The sequence below is a fragment of the Tamandua tetradactyla genome, chromosome 25 (genome assembly GCF_023851605.1).
Source record: "Tamandua tetradactyla isolate mTamTet1 chromosome 25, mTamTet1.pri, whole genome shotgun sequence".
NCBI classification, from domain to species: domain Eukaryota; kingdom Metazoa; phylum Chordata; class Mammalia; order Pilosa; family Myrmecophagidae; genus Tamandua; species Tamandua tetradactyla.
Window position 1 is genome coordinate 30,795,683 of NC_135351.1, and position 15,590 is coordinate 30,811,272.

Consider the following 15,590-nt stretch of genomic DNA (forward strand, 5'->3'; position numbering starts at 1 on the left):
TGTCCCTGCTTTTTGCCTTGTGAACGCGGGTGTGCACAGCCGTTATCCTCTGCCAGTTCCACCATTGTATAACGGGTGGATATGAACCAGAAGTACACCCAAGGGATCTCGTCCACACCTTTACCTGATTTAGACGCCGCGACCTGGACTTAGAGTTGATGTGATAAAGGAATTGGAGGGGCTGAGAAATTTTGCATGGAGGAAAGGTGGAATAACGGGGGTCAAAAATCAGAGGAAATTATGGGTTTAAATCCATGACGTTGGTCCTGATACCACTCCCCCATTGAACGGACGAGTGAAATGAGAGTTTATGAGAATGCAAAAGTTCTCTAAGCCCGGCGCGGTCCCGCGTGGATGCCGCAGCTTATCACCAAGTCTGCTCCTTGGCACCTCGACATGACAGCTGATTCTCCAAGGGAGAAAGTCTCTTTAACCCATGCTGGCCTCACTCTAGAGCACACCTGACTGAGGCCCCAGTGTATCTTCTTGTTACACCCTGGGGAAATTGCTGGGAGGAAACCTCCAGAATGAGGGATAAATTTTAGTAAAATAATGTGTGACGTCCATACTGTCAGACGTGGGGCTCCGTGGCTTAGTTGGTTAAAGCGCCTGTCTAGTAAACAGGAGACCCTGGGTTCGAATCCCAGCGGGGCCTCTCCTACAGGCTTTTACATCTTAAACAGGTCTGTTTAAATTAAAGACAACTTGAATTTACACCTGATGAAGCTTTATAATAAAGGAGGATAGTGAGTGGAGGTAGGAAGTTATTCAAGTATGAATTACCAAAATATATACTGGAGACCAATTATTTGGGATCAAAGTTTCTCCTTTTAAACTTTTGTAGCTACTTTCCACATGTCCCAAAAAACTTGCAGTTTCCCTTAACATTTTTGCTCTGAATTCAATTTAAAAAGAAGGTAAGAAAAACAGATCGGACATGCATATTGTATAAGTTTTGCATGATTCTGTTCTCTAGGACATCACTGAATATAATGAAAAATAGAGTAACATGACATCTTGGAAAAGGGTGAGAAGAAAAATTAGCCATTAAGCCTACAAAAATATGTAACATGAGACTGGGGCAAATGAGATGTGAAGTCTTGGATCATTTTTTAAACTTTTTTTGTACTGTATAATAAAACATATATACAAAGTGAAGACATAAAAAAGCAATAGTTTTCAAACCACTTTTCAAAAAGTGGGTTATAGGATAGATCCCAGAGTTTGACATGGGCTACCAGATGATACTCTCACATTTTGCCTCCTGGTTGTTCCAGAATATAGGAGGCTAGCGGGCTTAAATACTTTTTATCATTGCATCATTTTTTAGGTAGATTAAAATAAAAGTCTGAAAAAAATCTTTATCAGACTTTGAACTAAAGCTGTCATGATATAGCTGTTCTATTGAACATATTCTCCAAGTGCCTGCCCTTATCTTTAGTAATGTGCAAGGCATTCATTGCTAAACAAAGGATGGCATTGCTCCTAGCCCCTTGTTTCTGGCTGAGGTGAATGGTTCAGCTAGACGGTTGCTTCTCTTGTGAGCATTTGGGGGAGAAAAGTTGGCTACATAATTTGTGGGGCCCAGTGAAAGATGAGTATATGGGGTCCCTGGATAAACTATGTAGAGTTGTTTTAGGTCACTGATAGCAGAACTTTAAATCTTGCATGGATCCCGGGCAGATGCATTGGTCACAAGCCCATGAAGGCAGCTCTATTAGGGAGTGCAATTATGTGCCAGAAGATTTTAAAGGACACCTTTAAATGGGATGGAATCTAAAGTGATGATCAGTTATATAAGATACCTTTATCAGAAAAGATGTGAGAACTTAAAAGTATTAAATAAGGAAATATTACATTTTTAAAACTATTCTTGAAGTTATGGCTTTGCTAGAGGCTTCTCACAACTGAAACACCATTTCTTTCCTGACCCAAGTCATTCTTTTCTCAAATGGCTCCTCTTCCTTCCAGGTCCCATGAAATGTCACTTGGCCTGGGATGCTCTGGCATGGAATAGAACACTCCTCCGCTATGTTCTTGCCTCTTGTTGGCTTAGGGGCTGGCTCAACTACCTTTTCTATATTCTGTGTGGGGAGAGACCAGGGTGGTATTCCAATTTTATAGAAAAAGTAAAAAAGTGTCCATGTAAACCTTGGAAAGGAGAAATAGGAAATTGCCCAAAGGTGTTCTCCACCTAATTTTTTTCTTCTTTTTATTGTGTAATATAACATATTTGCCAAGCAAAGAAAGAAAAAGACAAAGTTTTCAAAGCACTCTTCAACAAGTAGTTACAGGACAGATCCCAGAGTTTAACATGGGCTACCATACAATCCTCTCACATTTTTCCTTCTACCTGCTCTAGAACATTGGAGACTAGGAGGAATAAATTTTTTCATCATCACAATCACCTTTATTTTGGTCTCCACCTAATTTTACACATCATATCTTTTATCTTTTTTATGTGATAACCACTACACCGCTGAAACTTTTCACTAGAAAGCAAAACTTAATTAGATCTATCCTATATTTCTTGTATTCATCAGGACGTGGTTCCTAAAATTAGTCTTCTATTCAACCACAGCATGAGTCAGCATCAACAGTTGCATTTTAAAGTTGGTCCATAACAAGCATCACACAAAGATTAGGAGCATACAGTACCCTGAAATTAAGTATTTAAGTTCTCTCTGAACCTTATAGTAAAATCAGGCCCACAATCAGAAAAATCTCAAATATCTTACACTGACCAGACTTGATGCCCACTTGACGTGATTGCTTGCATTTTTTTTTTTGTACAACATAATTTACTGTTGCATGTCAGGTATTACATATAGAAATTATAGAAATGAACACAATATTACTTTCCCCTGAGAAAATATGGTCTTTATTTTGTCAGCCATCTAGTGTGGGAAAGGGGACAGGTAAACATTCTGAGGTGATGTAAATATTCTACCTCTTGCTCTTAGGATCAAGACACATATTAAATACACATCTAACCTGTAGTGGGATGCATGATAGCTTCCCCTCCCTCACCCTACCACCACTGCCAGGTCTCCTTCCTCACTACCAGAATATGTAAATGCAACCTAATTTGGGGAAAGGGTCTTTGCAGATGTAATTGGTGAGGATCTTGAGATGAGATCATTTTGGATTATCCAGGTGGGCCCTAAATACAATGACAAGTGTCCTTAGATAAGGAGATGGCACACATAGAGGAGAAGTAGTACTCCTGAAGATGGAGGCAGAGATTGGAATAATGCACAGTCCCAGGAATGCTAGGGTGGACACCAGATGCTGATGAATCCGGGAAGGATTCTTCCCTGGAGCCTGCAGAGGGAGGGTGGCCCTGCCAACACCCTGATTTCAGATTTCCAGAACTGTGAGAGGATAGATTTCTGTTAAGTCTCGCATTTGCGATATTTTTCAGGGCAGCCCTAGGAAAGTAATACAGCTCTACCTGAAGATTTGTTCAATACACTGCATACAAATTATATATATATATAATATGAATTATCGTGATTGAAAATATTCTAAATTATCATAATTAAAATATTCTAGGTGATCTCTTCATTTTAGATTATACCTATCTATATTATGGACTATGTAAACTTCCCTTATTACATTCACATGAAAATAAATTTTTCATCCTCATTGCAGCATATTTCATACGACCTTATCCACGGGACTGTTGACAGGCAGTGGGGAAGTTTCCATTTTTGTGACTATTAGGAATCAGATACTGGACATTCTGATAAATGTATTTATGAGCCTATGTACTGATTTCTGTTAAGCAAAAATCAATCAACAGATCGTAATATGATTAATTTTAATAAATGGAAAGTGTGAGAGAACTATCACCCAAATTTCTGAACCTGGAACCCCAGATATAATCATTATATTTTATGCCAAAGGCACCCCTTGTGGGTGTTTCCGTAGTGTAGTGGTCATCACGTTCGCCTAACACGCGAAAGGTCCCCGGTTCGAGACCGGGCGGAAACATGGGGTCTCTGGTTCCTTTTGCTTCTGATGTTCTCCACCCGACCCGGATAGAATTCGTGAATTCAGTCCGTTGTCCCCAGCCGCGCTGAGGCCCGTGTCACCCACCAACCCTCGACATCCGCGGGCTCCGAGGCCCCCGAGGCGGCCACACGAGGAGGGACCGGGTACAGGACCCCTGAACGCGCCGGGGACGGCTCCCTTGGGGTCCCGAGAGGTGTCTTCTCAGGGATTTCAAAGAAGGAACAGGGCTGCGCGCTGAGCCCAGCCAGAAATGGGAGTCTAGTCTACGCTCTCCACAGCTGAAGCGCCTTGAGGACGTTTTTTGAAAGTAGGCGTGTATGCAGAAAGTGTCCAGAATAAGGAGAAGATTTGTGCCGTAGGGGGACTGAACGCGTAACCTCGGTCTTTCTATCAGCGCTAAACTGACCACCAACTCTGCTTTTCTCGAGCACAGGTTAAGAGCGCCCCAAGGCAGCGCTGCCACTGCAAGTCCCGCCTAACAGCACAGACCCGGCTCTCGTTCTTCCTACTTCTGCCTGCCCTAAACGCCCGGAGCACCCCACCTAATTCTTCAAGACGCCGTCCCTCTCAGGGCTTTACCTGCTTGTTTTTAGTAAAGCAGCAGGGACCACAAAGACCACCCGTGAGTGGAAAGGGTCCGACAAAAGGGACTGTCTGAACTCATTCTTGGATGATTTTTGGAAATAGGGGGGAGAAAAGTTCTTCTCTCTTTGTACCCGCACCTAAATAAAAAGACAAGCACGGTTCCTTATAGAGAAACAAAACTAACCTTTAAAACCGGACACATAATCTTGGAGGAGGAAGTTCGCATTGTGCCAGATCTGCGGAGTAGGTCGTGAACCCGCGGAGGAGTGCTTCCTGGGAGAACAAGGCTCCCGGGGAGAAGGGTGCTCAATGGAAGGGGGGTGCTCCCGGGAGGAAGGATGCTCCCGGGAAGAGGAGTGCTCCCTAGGAGATGGGGTGCTCCCAGGGAGAGGGGTGCTCCCAGGGAGGAGAAGCCTCCCGCGCGCCGCCACGCCCTGGAGCCTTCCCTGGCGCCCCCGAAGGCGGGAATCCGGGTGCGGATCCAGGATCGCTTAGAGCTTCACAGTTGCCAGTTCTCCGCGAGGGCCCATTTGTGGCGCAAATCCCTCGCGGGTTTGGTTGCGGTTGCATCAGGTGATTCTCCGTAGCCTTCCACAGCTCGCGCCCGGCTTGCACCCATTCCTGAGCCTCCTTCTAGGGCCAGGATCGTGGCTCCTGCCACCATCCCAGATGCTACTAGGAAGAATTCTTATAAGGTCTGCTCTTCTCCTCGCCCGTCCGATTATTGTGCGTTTATCATCTGTTTCTTAATTAATTATTTTTTGAATTGGTAACTTGGCTGCGGTCACCGTTCCAGAGACTACTCTCCTCGTTTACTACGTCTTTAGAGTGTTTTCTGGAATTCTTTATTTAAATTAAAAAATAGGGAACACATCCAGCATAGAAAGAAATGCAACAAACATCCTCTTCCAGTTGTTTCCTATCTGCCCAGTCCCCAGCCCCCAACAGGTTACCAATTGCCTGCTTATCTTCTCAGAGATTTTTAAAAAGTGCGCTTACATCTAATATACATATTTTTTCTCCCCACCCCACACTCTCCATGGTAACACATCTAGACACATTGTTCTGTGCCTTGCTTTTTTTCACTTTGCAATATACTTGGAGATCTTCCCAATTAAGTTCATAAACATCTTCCTTATTCTATTCCATTTGTAGATGTATGGTAATTTATTTAACTAATTACATTATTATAAGAAATAGAATTTTCCCCCAATCTTACTGTCACGAATAAGGCTGCAAGGAATAGTTCGACTATAATTGATTTCTTACATGTGCAATTAAGTGCAATAAGGGACATATGCATTGAAAATGTTGGTAGATTCTGCCAATTTCCTCCGTGGGAGCTAAGCACAGTTATTTCTTTGTAGGGCGTACATCGGAAAAAAATCCTGGTACTTCTATTTGGAAACCAGACAATCCCGCAGGGCTGTAGAAGAAAAAGAAGTTGGGATTCCTTGTGATGTCGGAATGTTGAATTTTCATTAGAAGGAAAGTCACTTGCACACAGCTCATTGACCTATAAATACCCATGAACCTGATTTATTAAAAGATTACAGTACTCAGAGAAGCCTCTTTCCAAGAATCATCTAGATTGCTATAAACCCAATGTAAGAATTACATTTCTGACTCTTTGTGGAACCTGAACCTCCCATGTGACTGGAAGGGAAACTGAGTGGTTAAACGTAAAACAAAACAAACGAAAAACCATACTACCAGAAAGACATGAAAACACAAACAAAAGACACTCCAGTAATGGGGAATCCACACATTGGGACCTGTTTTTTTTTTTTTTTTCTAGACAGAGAGTTACTAGGGAATTCACAGGTATTCCATACGTGGAGAAGAATCTGTTATATTTGTTGTGAGACTCTAGGAACAGCTATCTTCGTATTACTCCAAAACTCTCAAAAGGACAGCCCCACAAAAGATTGTCACTTTGCTGAAAATAATTTTATTAGTAGCAAAGAATGCATTGAATTTTATAAGCTCCTTTCTCTCTAAATATTTTCCCTCCTTATTCTCCTCAAGTTTACCTGTTTTATCTCTTGGGGTCTTTTTCTGGGACTTTCTGGGACTTATTCTCAGAACAATGTCCTTCCTTTATGTCAGCTAGTGGATGATAAAGACTGCATATATAAAAATGGTAAGATCTTTGTCTTTCAAATGTAGGTTTTAGATTTTCAAGCGCTCACATTGTGAACCTTTACTTCTGTGAAGCCTTTATAGTACCCCACAATCCCATCTCCTAGGAATGTTCCTCAGAGAAATTCCATCTCAGCTCCACAGATGGCTTCACCAAAGCTAGGCCTGGCAGCAATGTGAGGGCGCAGAGGGTTGGAAGCAACCTGGATGCCCATCTGCAGACTGAGTGCACTGCAGTGGCTGTGAACCTCTACACACTATGCAGCAGGCACAACCAGAGAAGCAGATAAAAATGTCGCAATCCAGTAGACTTCTCAAACAATGTCAAATAAGAACTAACAAACAATCAAAAAACAGAAACAATACCAGATACAGATGGGGGTGGCATGGGAGCTCAGCACCACAAAACGAAAATCACCAAGATATGCAAAAATTGGATTGCTGAGATGAAGCAGCTGAAAGCTTAACTCCTGGGGAATGGTGGGGGGATTGGACGAAGATGGGATGAGGCTGGGTGCTGTGCTCTGGTTGGCACGTGCTCTGGTTGGTGTCTTTGCCTCTCCCCTGGCCTGGAACTCAGCAGTCAGCTGGCCGCTCACCCACCTCGAGCTGTGTCTTTCTGGGTCAAGCAGTTCTCTGGCACAAAGCACTCATGGTCTCCAAGATCCATTTCTTGGAATCTTGGTTTCTAAAGGGTTATTCTTTGTCATCAATAAGCATCAGGGGCCCTGGACAGACTGAGAAATGTGTTTAGTACAGTACAAAGCAAGGTCTTGAAATAAAATTCCTCCTGGGTCCTGCCTGAGGTTTCCTGTCCTGGAGTTTGTGAAAGGTTTGGGTCACTGAGTGAAAGAAGCACTTCTTTGGTTTTGAGTGCTGAGTTTCTGTGAGTGTTATTTTAGATAAGTGAATGTATGAGGAAAGAAAAAAGCGTGCAGCAAACAAACAAATCAAAGAAAATGAAAATTTAGCGGTACTATTAAGGAAGCATTTATTGCATGCTTTTGGCAGAAGAGCTCTCCCCGGTCCCCCGCTTTGTCCCAACTCAGTTTCCGTAGTGTAGTGGTTATCACGTTCGCCTCACACGCGAAAGGTCCCCGGTTCGATACCGGGCGGAAACAGGCGTTTTAACAGATGCTCAAATACTCACTGTCCTTCGCAGTAGACGGCAAAGTTGTCCCAGCTGCCCGGCAGGCTGCTCCTTCATGATCCGGGGATGGTGGGGTAATAGCACAGGCGTCTGCTCCGCACTCTATGAAGCCGCCTTCGAAATCATTGAAACTCTCATGGTTCATAAAAAACGGGAAAGAACTCCCTTTAGCACTTGACTTTAATTGGGTTGCTTGTCTTTACTAGTCACTTGTGTAATATTTGGTTAGTTCTTTGTGGGGCATTATATGAGGAATATCTTCTCTATGGCTGGGAAGCACCTTAACGGTAGTATTCGGTAACATTCTTAATTTTCATGAAGCTTAATTTATTTAACTTTTTGTGTCTTTTCTAAGAAATCTTTGTCTTTCCAAGTCCACAGAGCTATTCTTTTTCTCTTTTTCTAGTAGCGGAATTCTTCACCTTCCACTTTAAAAAACATGGGCAAAAAACCTGAACAGTTCATTTCCAATGGCCAAAAAGCATGTACAAGATGCTCTGATATCTCAATAAAAAGGTTGTTTGGGTTTGGTTTGATTTTAGTGAGTGGCGACAACCAGCAGACAAAAGACCTAACTATCGCTGGCAACTTTATTTCTTTATTTTCCGGCCAAAAGTATTTTTCGGAACTCTGGTTGTGTGTGTTTGTGGGCGTGGCGCGGGAAGGGAGGGATGGAGAGAGACGGGATGGAATGGGTTGCAGAAGAGGAAGACGAGGACGATGAATTAGTCAAACTTCCTGCCCCCAAAATCTGAACGAGTATTTTTGCCCTCCAGAAGCGATCGTTTAAACTTTCTCTTTTAGGTTCCTCCAGCATCACTTCCCCAGACCCTTCAGAAGGCCCCCTGGGCAGATAGTTCTTTTCAGGACTTGATCTACATCTCTTCCACCTCGGGGCCGCGCCTTTCCGCGTGCTGGGCGCTGTTCTGGGCCCTGGAGTCTGACCGGACTCTCCGGGCACAGCGCCCCCTGGGTCCGGCGCTCAGTTGCTGCCAGGGGCGCTCGGGCGGGGAACCAGAAAACTGTTCTTCAGTGGGTCTACTGGGAAGTGCCCCCAAAACTCAGAATCCGGCTCCGTCTGAGGTGGGGGCTCAGACAGCCAAGACGGTCGCGAGCTGGAGAAGGGACCCTCCGTCCCTGGAGTCGCTAAAGTGCGGTTACGGCCAGTGGGAGATGTATTGGAATTGAGGAAAGAAAGGAAGAAAAGATTTCAAAGTTTTAGTTACTTGGTGCTTTTCTCTCAAATTTTGTTAAAGAAATCATCATGACTCATAATGTTCATTTAAGGTTAACACCTGCTGTTTCAGTAAACGAAAACCATGAGGGACGAATCAGGGACTTGAAATTCTAAATGGACACTGGTTTTTGCCCCTGAAGGCCAAGAGGATTTTTTTACACAATTGTTCTGACTGTGTGAATTCTCTCATAGCCATAGGAGTGAATTTCATTGGTTGTCCCTTGAATTAAATCAGATTCTGATTTTGAAACAATAAAGAACAGAGAAGGCAGAAACTGATATTTACTGAGAATCTCATATAAATGACTCATTCTAAAGATGTTAAATCATTTAACCCTTATTAAAATGGCCTGACATGCTGTTCATGCTCAAACTGTAACTACTTTCTAGCATTGTTTCAAACCACACTGCCTCTTGCTCTATGTGCTCCAGCTACACTGGTCATAGTGTATTCTGTCCTTTTGTTTACAGAGTTATCTCCCACCACAGGGCTTTGGCACATGCATTTCCACTTCTTGGGTAACTCCTCTCTCCTCTGACCATTCTTAAACCCAGATCAGCAAATACTTCCCAAGAGGCTTCTCTGAAACCCATAAGTGTAAGGATTTTGAATTGCTCATAGAAAAAGGTATCACTCCTCTTAGTCATTTTACATTATTTGTTTGATAACTTGATTACTGTCTATCTCCCTCAGTGAAATGTAAGTTCCATTAGAATAGAAATAGTATTTATTCTTGCTATCAGTACATCCCTGCTGTTTATCACAGAGCCTAGTTTATAATAAGCACTCAGTAAATATTAGTGAAATGAATATATATTAATACATACCTAATTGGATCTTTGCCATAGCTCTATTAGGTATGAATTATTATAGCAATTTTAAGAGGAGGCCCTAAGGCTCAGATAGATGAGATTAATTTGACATTGATTAATTTGCCCAAGCTGCAGATCTAGTAAATAATAAAATTATAATTTAAATTTGGATTTGTTTATCTCCATCGAGATGAGGCATAATGCTTAAGACCCTCAGTGGGTTGTAGCATGTTTCAGTACATCGTGCTCTTTATGGCCAAATAATATCCCATATGTATATAGCAAAATATGTTTGTCCATTCATCTATTGATGGAGATTTGGGTTGTTTCCACCTTTTGACTGTTGTGAACAGTGCTGCTATGAACATTTGTGAATAAGTACTTGTTTGAATACCAGTTTTCAATTCTTGTAGGAATATACCTAGGAGTAGAATTGCAGGGCTATGTGGTAATTCTGTATTTAACATTTTTAGGAGCATCAACTGTTTTCCACAGCATCTGAACCATTTTACATTCCCACCAGCAATCAATGTACAAGGATTCCAATTTCTCCATATCCTCAACACTTGTTATTTTCCATTTTCTTTTTAAATTACAGCCATGCTAATGAGTGTGAAGAGGCATTTTCCAGATCTCACTTTGTTATTTCTAGCTTCCTCATGGTGAGAGTGAATATTTTTTATGATTTCAATTTTTAAAAATTTATTGAGACTTGCTTCGTGACCTAACATTTGGTCTAGCCAAGATAATGATCTGGGCTCTGGACAGTAAGTTCCATTGATCCGCATGCCTATCTTTATTCCAGTACCACACCGTATTGAATACTGAAGCTTCGTAGTACAATTTGGAATTGGGAAGTATGAATCCTCCAACTTTGTTCCTCCTTTTCAAAATTGTTTTTGTTATTAAGAGTCCTTGGTAGTTTCGTATGAATTTGATGATCAACTTCTCCATTTGTTCCAAAAGGCTCCTTAGATTTTAATAAGGATTGCACTGAATTTGTAGTGAGTAACATCAGGATAGGTCATACTCATATCTACTGGAGGCCTTATAGAAAAGACCAAAGAGAAAAGCCAGCGGGAATAGACAAAAGCTAGAAGTAAATGAAACCTGGAAGAGAAAGGAGGAGATGCTGCAATGTGCATTGCCAGATGATAGACACACCAAGGACTAAGAATAGTCAGCAGAGAGCCCCACAATCCACAGTCTTTGGGGAGAAAGCATTGACTAGCTGACACCTTGATTTTGGACTTCTAGCCTTAAAACCATGAGCCAATAAAATCCCGTTGTAAAGGCAACCCATTGTATGGTATTTGTTTTAGCAGCTATGAAACTAAAACACCAAATTAACTTCAATAGCATACATAAACTGTCTTTCTATACTCCTTCTTTCTTTTACTTTTATGTTGTTCTTCACAAATTGCATCATTACACATTGTTTGTACAAAACCATAACTCTATCATTGCTTTTTATTCATTTTAGATCCTGTAAGAAATAAAAAGTGAAATTACAAACCAAAAATATAATACTACTGGCATTCATTTTTACCCAAGTTGTGACCTTTACTAGAAATCTTTATTGCTTCATGCAACTTTCATCTATTGTCTGATGTCCTTTCCTTTCAATCTGCAGAGCTCCCTTTTACATTTCTTGTAGTGGTGACATACCACTTTTGTTAATCAGCTAATGTCTTAATCTCTCCCTCATTTCTGAAAGGGATTTTTGCCAGATAGAGAATTCTTGGTTGACAATTTTTATTTTCTCTCAGCACTTTAAATATTTTATCCTACTGCTTTCTTGCCTCCATAGTTTCTGATGAGAAATCAATATTTAATCAGTATTCAATCTTATTGAGACTCCATCGTATACTACAGGCTGCTTCTTTCTTGTTGCATTCAGGATTCTATCTTCATCTTTGATATTCAACAATTTGATTATGTGTCTCTTTTTGAGTTTATCCTGTATGCAGTTTTCTTCTCAGATATATATATTAATGTATTTCATTAAATTTGGTACATTTCCAGAGATTATGTCTTTGAATATTCTGCCTCTTTCCCTCTTTATTTCTTCTGAAAGTCCTATAATGCATATATCATTGTGCTTGATGGTGTCCCAGATGTCTCACAGGATCTGTTCACTTTTCGTCATTCTTTTTTCTTTCTACTCTCAAGACTGAATAATTTCAATAGTCTTATCTTCAAGTTCATGGACTCTTTCTCCTACCTGCTCCAATTTGCTGTTTAATTCATTCTTTTAGTTTGTTAAGTGCTGCCAGGATGAAATATACCAGAAACGGAATAGCTTTTAAAAAGAGAAATTATTATTCACAAGTTTACAGTTCTAATGCCATGAAAATGTCAAAACTAACACATCCAGATAAAGATACCTTGACTCAAGAAAGGCTGATCTGGGAAGGCATGTGGCTGGCATCTGCTGGTCCTTGTTCCCGGTTCTGTTGTTTCCAGTTTCTGATGACAGTGGTTTCCTCTCTAAGTATCTCTGGGCCTTCAGTTAGCTCCTCTGGGACACAACTCTGGATTCTGGCTTGCTTAGCGTCTCCTGGGAAGGTACGTGTCGACGTCTGCTGGGCTTTGCATCTCCAAATGTCCCTGTCTATGCATCTGTTTTCTCTGCTGGCGCTCCAAGCATCTCCAAAGGTCCGCATGTCTGTTGGCTCTCAAGCAACTGTCCTGTAACTGTCTAAGCTTCCTTCAAAATGTTTCCACTTTCAAATGACTCCAGTAAATTAATTAAGACCCACCTTGAATGGGCGGAGTCACATCTCTATCTAATCAAAAGGTCACACCCACAACTGAGCATGTCACATCCCCATGGAAGTAATCTAATCAATATAGAATCAGGATTAAAGGAAATACAGTTACCTCCACAAGATTGGATCAGGAAAAAGGACATGACTTTTCTGGGGCATGTAACAGCTTCAAACCAGCACATCCATCTAGGGAATTTTCACTTCACTTATGGTGGACTTTACCTCTGTTTGGCTTCTTTTTACAATTCCTATCTCTTTAATGGAAAATGCTTATTTCATTCATATAGAATTTTTCCTGATACCCTTTAGTTCTTGTCTACGTTTTCCTTTAGTTCTTTGAGATGTTCAAGACCATTTTTTTCCCATCACATAGTTGTGCATTCATCACCATGATCATTTTTAGTATATTTTTCTCCACGAAAAGAAATAAAAAAGAACAAAAGTTCATACATCTCATGTCCGTTATCCCTTACCCTTACCTCTTATTTACCACTAGTACTTCAATCTACTCAATTTGTTATCCTTTATCCCCATACTATTTATTTATTTATTTTTTATGTTTGTTTCTATTATTATTCTTATTTTTTACTTATCTGCCAATGCCCTGGATAAAGGAGCACTACACACAAGGTTTTCACAATCACAAAGTCACATTTTAAAGCCATATCATAATACAATCATCTTCAAGAATCAAGGCTACTGGAACACAGCTCAACAGTTTCAGGTATTTTCTTCTAGCTATTCTAAAACTCTAAAAACTATAAAGGGATATTTATATAATGCACAAGAATAACCCCCAGAATGATGTCTCAACTCTATTTGAAATTTTTCAGTCACTGAAACTTTATTTTGTTTCCTTTCTCTTCCCCCTTTTGGTTAAGAAGATGCTCGCAATTCCATTTTGTTAGGTCCAGGCTCATGCCCACATTTCCAGGAAGATTTACACCCCAGGAGTCATGTCCCATATAGTGGGGAAGGTTGGGAGTCTACCTGCCAAGTTGGCTGTGAGAGAGAGGCCACATCTGAGCAACAAAAGAGGTTCTCTGGGGATGACTCTTAGGTATAATTATAAGTAGGCTCAGCTTCTCTTTTGCAGGAATAAGTTTCATAGGGGTGAAGTCCAAAATCGAGGGCTCAGATATTGAATTGGTTCACCCCACTGTTAAGACCATTTTTCTTTCATTAATAACTAAATGGCCGCATTTAATCTCATGTAAATGTCAGAACTTCTTGAATTACCACTATAAATATATTATTTTTTAAAGGAAAACAGAGATAACTAACAACAGTGACTAAGAATAAAGACTAAGTTAATGTACATTGCATGTACTGCAGGAAAGACAGAGGCATTTTTTAAAAAAGCTTTTGCACAAACTTCATATAATCTTAAAAAAAATATGTAGGCCATCACAAGATTTGACTTGCTAAAATCAAAAAACAATTTCAAATTATGAAACTTTCTAAGACTCCAGCTTTTAAAAAAATACAAATAAAAATAACAACAAAAAAATGGTTCTAGCCTTAGACCAAAATAACCCTGGAAGAGTCTGGTAATTTGATTAAACGAGCCGGTCAGGCTTGGAAACTGTGCTAGTTTGAAAGGATGTATGGACCCTACAAAAGCCATGTTTTAATCAAAATCCCATTTCATAAAAGCAGAATAATCCCTATTCAATACTGTATGTTTGGAACTGTAATTAGACCATCTCCCCAGAGATGTGCTTTAATCAAGAGTGGTTGTTAAACTGGATTAGGTCTCCACCCATTTGGGTGGGTCTTGACTGGTTTACTGGAATCCTATAAAAAAGGAAACATTTTGGAGGATGAGAGTGATTCAGAGAGAGCAGAGAAGAACAACATAGCCACGAGAAATGGAGAACCCACAAACCAGCGACCTTTGGAAATGAAGAAGGAAAATGCCTCCCGGGAGCTTCGTGAAGGGAAGTCAGGAGAGAAAGCTAGCAGGTGATGCTGTGTTCGCCACATGCCTTTCCAGATAAGAGAGAAACTCTGACTGTGTTCGCCATGTGCCTTCTCACTTGAGAGAGAAACCCGGAACTTCATCGGCCTTCTTGAATCAACGTATCATTCCCTGGATGCCTTTGATTGGACATTTCAATAGACTAGTTTTAATTGGGACATTTTCTTAGCCTTAGAACTGTAAACCAGCAACTTATTAAATTCTCCTTTTTAAAAGCCATTCTGTTTCTCATATATTGCATTCTGGCAGCTAGAAACTACAACAGAATCTAAATGTACTTTAGAGCAAAAGCTCAAAGTTTGCTAGGGGTAGAGGGAGACTGGGGGGAGGAACAACCTATTTGGTACCAGAAGGTATTACTATAAACTGTAATATTAAAAAGGTATGGTGAAAATGTACCTTTCACTAAAACTTACACAAGTTCCTTGGTCCATAAAACTATATTAGGTTTGTATCTTTTACTATGCTTAACTTTTATTCCAGCCACATTTCTATTTCTTGCCCATTAAAACAAAACCGGCCGAGCGCGGGAGGCAGAGCTTCTCCAGCGGCTCTCCAACCACCACCGTGCCCTCTTCCGCCTTCACCGGCTCCTCCGCCACCGTCCTCGACAGCCTTGCCATCCTCACCTTTCCTCCTCCAGAACAGCTACTAGGGGAGTAGAAACGATACAGAACAGCTCCCGGAGCCACAACAGAGATCAAGAAGACAGTGTAGCTCTTCCTCCGCCGGCCCGCCGCGCGGCGCCCACGCCCCGCAGCAGCCGAGCCGCCCGACCTCCTTCTCCCCTCTCTTTCCCCGCCGGCCCGCCGCGCGGCGCCCACGCCCCGCAGCAGCCGAGCCGCCCGACCTCCTTCTCCCCTCTTTCCCCGCCGGCCCGCCGCGCGGCGCCCA

The 15,590-nt window shown here is 41.5% G+C and overlaps 1 long non-coding RNA gene and 3 other non-coding genes across 5 annotated transcripts in view; all 4 read left to right on the forward strand.

The window, feature by feature from the left end:
• Positions 1 to 581: 581 nt before the first annotated feature.
• On the forward strand, positions 582 to 655 carry TRNAT-AGU (transfer RNA threonine (anticodon AGU)). The gene has a single exon. It is a non-coding gene; the product is annotated as a tRNA-Thr (tRNA).
• A 3,268-nt stretch (positions 656 to 3,923) lies between these two features.
• TRNAV-AAC (transfer RNA valine (anticodon AAC)) lies at positions 3,924 to 3,996 on the forward strand. The gene has a single exon. It is a non-coding gene; the product is annotated as a tRNA-Val (tRNA).
• A 3,796-nt stretch (positions 3,997 to 7,792) lies between these two features.
• Positions 7,793 to 7,865, forward strand: TRNAV-CAC (transfer RNA valine (anticodon CAC)). Its single transcript has one exon. It is a non-coding gene; the product is annotated as a tRNA-Val (tRNA).
• Positions 7,810 to 15,590, forward strand: part of LOC143669242 (uncharacterized) — a 28,171-nt gene continuing 20,390 nt past the window's right edge. For both annotated transcript variants that reach the window (XR_013168798.1, XR_013168797.1), the window contains exon 1: positions 7,810 to 7,968. This is a non-coding gene — a long non-coding RNA (uncharacterized LOC143669242). The remainder of the gene's footprint in view (positions 7,969 to 15,590) is intronic.